Source organism: Neophocaena asiaeorientalis, unplaced genomic scaffold (genome assembly GCF_003031525.2).
Source record: "Neophocaena asiaeorientalis asiaeorientalis breed wild unplaced genomic scaffold, Neophocaena_asiaeorientalis_V1.1 scaffold464, whole genome shotgun sequence".
NCBI classification, from domain to species: Eukaryota; Metazoa; Chordata; class Mammalia; order Artiodactyla; family Phocoenidae; genus Neophocaena; species Neophocaena asiaeorientalis.
Window position 1 is genome coordinate 486,056 of NW_020174569.1, and position 6,062 is coordinate 492,117.

A 6,062-nucleotide genomic window follows, 5' to 3' on the forward strand; every position below is an offset into this window, starting at 1 on the left:
CCCAAACAAACTTTTTGGCCAACCCAATAGTTGTAAAAAATCATGTAACTCTAAAGTATGTATCAGCGTTGTTTTTCTCTCAAGATTATAAGTATTTACCAAATAATTTCAAACTTTTTAACAAACATGTTAAAGGAGAACTAACATCCTATTAGACATTTAAGATATCAATACTTCTGTTTTCTGTTGTAACCAGTATTACAAAAAACAAAGTCTTCCCAAAATTTGGCTTTAATTTTTTAGGAAAGTTTTCTTCAAGTGAATTTCTGGGTCAAAAGATGTGAACATTTTTAAGGCTCCGAAATACAGATGGCAAATTATTCCTTCCAAAAAATGAACAATTTGCTCTGCAAGAGAGAGTGAATGAATCTAAGTTGTACTATAGTCAATCCATTATTATTTTTTAAAAAATCTGTAGTAAAGCAAAAACATATTTTCTTTCATTAATTTACATACCATTGTTTACTAGTATGGCTAAATTTTTTCTGTGTATAAACCATCTACTGTCCTCAATATAAATATTAAAGATTCATATTCTTTGTCCATTATTCATTTAAAGGTTTTAATGTTTTCTTTATTGATGTAATGAGGTCTTTACATGCAAAAGCCATTTGCTGAACTGTCCTTTCAAACTGCTTTGAGAGTACTAGCTATTAAGAATGGGCTGTTGCTTTTAGTGAATCAGTTCTGTCTAAGATGATATACAGGCATCATACAGTGTTCCTTCTGAGACTGAGAGAAATTTTTCTCACTCTCAGAAATAAAAATTATGACGCTTCTGAACGGTTGGTATGTTATTAGCCACTGGTTATGGATATTGAGACTGGCTTTGTTACTCATTTCTTTAAGAAGCTGAGTTGAATTTACGGACTGTCATTGGTTATTACACAGAATATTATGGTATTTTTGCTTCTAATTATATTTTTAGTTTTATCATATATTCTATTAATTTCAACCTTTTAATTTACTAATCATTACTTGTTGTAATAATGTACATATTTCTGTAAGCCACCTCAAACCCTGTTTTCAAAAGAATGAAGCGTACAAAAAAAAATCTCAGTTAGATAAAACAAATTAATAAGTGCTTTCAACAGCTATTACTAAAGCTTTTTCTCATTTTAATTAAAAATCTATAAAGAGTCATATTTTATGTAAATAAGTTGAGTTTTCCTCCATGATACCATTAATTCTTTTATAAGCTTAGACAGTACAATAAAGTAAATGAGACCTTAATGCTTAGCATCCATAGATGAAGAGATGAGGAAATGGGGAACGGACCTGAGATTTTCCCATTCTGTACTGCCTTTCTACTGTGACAACAGATTCTGAGACTCTTGGACTCTACCCTATGTGAATGCACAGTGCCTTTTGAAACTGTCATTTGGTAGTTATGAAAACTTTCATCACAAATAATGGAAAACTCAACTAACATCAACCTAAACATTTTCTTTCTCCACTGAAAATAATTGTAGAGATAGATGTTTGACATATTCGTAAAATTTCTTGGCCTTTCCCTCATGGCTGCAAAATGGTTGCCACCATCTCAAGTATGAAATCCATACTCCAGAAAAGAATAAACAGAGATAGACTAGTAGCAGCAGGACTCCACTTGAATCTCAATGGGCAGAATTCTATTACATGGCTACTTTGAGCTAAGAGGCAAGTATTTGTCTTCTCTGTTCTCACAGTGGAGGTGAGCAAGAGAAACTGGGGATGGCAATGGATGTTGAGAATGATTATTACTTAATATTTGTATATAAAGCCACTTTCTAAATTTTAAGTTAATTGCTTCTCAGATTAGAAACTCATTTAGGGCTGGTTCTATTGCTTTCTTTTTCCCTACAAGTGAATCTATCAAAATACATAGCATTAATATTTAAAATTTATCTATTTAAATTTCATGATAAAAATAAGTACATTATTATTTTTTTATTAAGTGTACACTCATTGTGAAACAACCTAATTTTATAAACTTTAACTTAGCAGGCTTACTGATCTGCATTACAACCACAAAAGTATTTCCCTAAGTATTTTACTCAATAGATGAGAATGGAGGTGTACCCAGGTCCCAAACCAATCTAAATGTTTTAGAACTGTATCAAAAATTAGATTACTGGTTCTATTAGTTTCTATTGCTGAGTAACAAATTATACAATTTAGTACCTTAAAACAACACAAATTTATTATCTCACAATTTCTGTGGGCCAGGAGTATGGGTACAGGATAGCTGGCTCCTCTGCTCAGGATCTCACCAGGCTGAAACAAGGTGTTGGCTGGGGCTACCGTCTCATCTGAGGTTCAAAGACCCCTTCTGAACTTACTGGTTGTTGGCAGAATTCAGCTTCTTGTGGTTATAGGACTGAAGCTCCAATTTTCTTGCTTATTATTGGCTAGAAACCAGTCTCAGTTCTTTTTTTTTGTTTGTTTGTTTTTTTTTTTTGCGGTACGCAGGCCTCTCACTGTTGTGGCCTCTCCCGTTGCGGAGCACAGGCTCCGGATGCGCAGGCTCAGCGACCATGGCTCACGGGCCCAGACGCTCCGCGGCACGTGGGATCTTCCCGGACCGGGGCACGAACCTGTGTCCCCTGCAACGGCAGGCGGACTCCCAACCACTGCGCCACCAGGGAAGTCCCCAGTCTCAGTTCTTAAAGAGTGTGCTCAGGGCCTTGCCATGTGGTTCTGAGCAGTTCACAATATGGCTGTTTGCTTATTCAAGGCCAGAAGGAGCACATCTCTGCTGCATTGAATTACTTCGACTTCTAGAATCCCTCCACGCCTTCTAGTTTTTTTCAAGGGCTCGCCTGATTAAGTCAGGTTCACTTAGGATAATCTCCCTTTTGATTAAAGTCAACTGATTAAGAGCCTTAATTACTCGGCAAAATTAGTTAACTTTTGCCATATAGCATAACCTGATCATAGGAGTGGCATTTTACCCTATGGTATCCTATTCACAAGCCTCACCCACATGGGAAGGGAGTGTACAGTACATGTACACTAGAGGGCTATAATCATAATTGTGGGGTCCCTCTTAGAATTCAGCCTACACACCAGTTCAGACTTCAGCGTTGTATTTAATATTTTCAAGAACTAATTATGAAGCATGGAGTTAGAGTACAAAGACATAGCAAATATATCTGAGGACCTAGGGGAACCTCTCAAGTAATTTAAAGATTTATTTAGACATGGAATCTGTTTAATGTATGATAGGATCACCTTATTACAATTAGACAGACTCAATTGTCAATGGTGTTAACCACCGTATCCCCCCTCACCCCCTGCAAATGATGTGTAAAACTTAGTGTGGTCCCTCTCACATAGAAATTGCTCAGTAAATGTTACCTGAGATTATTATGTTTACTGATGGATTAAAATATGTTTTTTTTTGGCACCACTGCGTGGTTTTGCAGGTTGATGACTAGCATTTTGTTAATTGAATAAGTAGAAACTACACTGTGTGGGTGAAAATGGGCTTTGCAGAAAACTATAAAGTGGTTTGACTTCTTGTCCTTCAAAGAATGTCAAGACAAATTGAACTGATTGCAAAGTGGCTAGGATCGAAAAGATTTTATGTTGAAAAAATGGTATTCAGAGAATCCTAATGAATCATTCCTCTGTGTCTTTTTTAGGGCATTGTACTATTGTAGCAATCACATTTATCCTCAGGAATCTCCTCTGCTCCTATGAACTTTCATTATCTGACACTCATTTCATCAGTTAAAATGAGGTAGAAGCACAAAATTGTGATAGCATTTGGGGAAAATATCTAACTGGTGATTTGATGATACCTATGTTTCTTGAAAGCATATATGCAGAAAGAAAAAGAAACAGTTTATAATTTATAGTGGAGAAAGTCATAACCATGGAATTCATCCTAACTTTACCCCAATTAACTCTGAGAATGTAGACAAATCTGACTTTTGAGAAAACTGGAGAAAAAATGATCTCTAAGCCCCATTATATTACTAATGTCTTGGTAATACCATGTGAAATCTATTAAAGGATAATTTTCTAAATTTAATTAAATATATGGAATGTATTAATATGAATATTTTTGTTCTTAATTTTATGTTGATTTTCAGATGGATGGGATTTTTATGTTGTTTTTATATGCACAAATGTGATATATTCTTTAATATGGTGAGTAAAAGAACTATTTTTGCCCCATATCATTATGAGAACTTTAAAACATAGTGAGTAAAGCCAATGCATAGGGTAACAAAAAAATGGAAGTTTATTCAACGTTTTCTTATCAGTTAATTTTTAGCTCATTAGTCCTTTTCTGTATCCATTGAAAGACATATAAAAGGGAGGGCTAAGTAGTTCACGTTGAGCATAGAATACATAAGGTATCTTACTTTTATAGAGGGTTATCTATTTCTGGGATGCAATAACTCTTGGCTTTTATTTTACTTAAATTATGAAACCAAATTAAAATTGCTTTTTAGGTATTGATGTGAAGATTCCGTAGAAATCTTCTGCTTTTTACAACTGAAACTTTTAATATTCTATTTCATCTTTAATTTTATTTTTGTTTTAGGCTTCAATGATTATACCAATTGGAAAAAAAAATACTTGTTAATATATTTACTTCCAGGACTCTATATAGAATAAATATCTACTCTACTACTTTGCTCATGGTTATAGAGAGACATTTCTGATCATTGATCACTAGTATTTCAGTTAGATATTCAGAAGAAGTTTCAATTTAGGATTTTTTTCCTAATTTCTTTATTATTTTGAATTATGGATCAACTGGGATGCATGTGGAGAATGTAGAGGTAGGAATATTCTTAAGCTTCACAAATTAGAACTTTCAAAGTTACTTTCTTTGACTTCCTGGTGGTAAACTTCTTTTTTTCAATATGATTTTTTCTGACACTTTAATGTTCTTTGCCAAACCCTTTGTAAACCCATGGTCATATTTATCAGATGACTTGAGTAAGAAACCTTTTATTCCATTCCTAGTTCAGCCTCTGACTCTTTGAATGACCTTGAAAATTTAATATTCCTCCCACTATCTCTCAAGGTAAAAAAACCAAAAAACTAACTCAGAGGGATGATCTGAAACTTGATTATAATTATGATTCATAATAAAGTCCACTGAGATATTGCAAGGGAAGGTATTGTACACAGGCAAAATATTATTATAAAACTCTCTAGAATCTTCATTTGTAGATTATTATTTATGATTTCAACAGAATTATATTTTAGTTGTGCCTATAGGATCTCTGATGTTTTCTGTCAACTAAAACTTTTATACTCCATAATGAATGTTTACTAAACCGTGGTTTCCTTGAAGAAGAAAATGGAATAACTCAATATTTTTAAGTTACATACATGAATTTTAAATTACATTCCCTTTACCATTAAGTTGGGGTGAGTCTAAATTTAAAGTATTAAGATATCTAACACATCTTAGACAGTTGTAAGATGTAAGACTTAGAGTAAGACAGCATAAATTATCTCATTCAAACCATCATATGCTTACCTTTTGATGGGGTAACTTAGTTACCAAGGTAACTTAGTTGTATTTTTTCATATTTCGTATTTTGTATATTTTCATATTTCATACTACTTACTTTATAAGTAGTTTGAATTACAGGATATAGTCTAGTGTCTAAGCATCTGGGTTCTAGTGTTAGATTGTTGACAAATCTTTGCTCTATCACATATAAGCTGTGTGACTTTTAGCAACTTATAAAATTGTCCATACCTCAACATCCCCATTTATAAAATGGAGATAATAATAGAACAGACTGTTAGATAAATGAAATAATACATACTAATGTTTGGCACATATAAGTACTCAATAAATTTTAGCCTTTCCTACATGGCTGGTCATGGCTCTATTTCTTTATGTGGGTACCCATTAGTTGTGTGGAACAGGACCCTACAGGGCCTTCCCAGGACAGACCCCTCCCCCCATGTCATCTGCCTGCCTCTTGTTTGTAGAAAAGTTGCAGTCTCCCAGGCCTCCCCTGAGTCACAAAAGTCTGGCTCAAGAATTAATGACTGAAAAGATGTGAACATGGAGTGACAAAAGTGGCAGTTGGGCCAGGAGA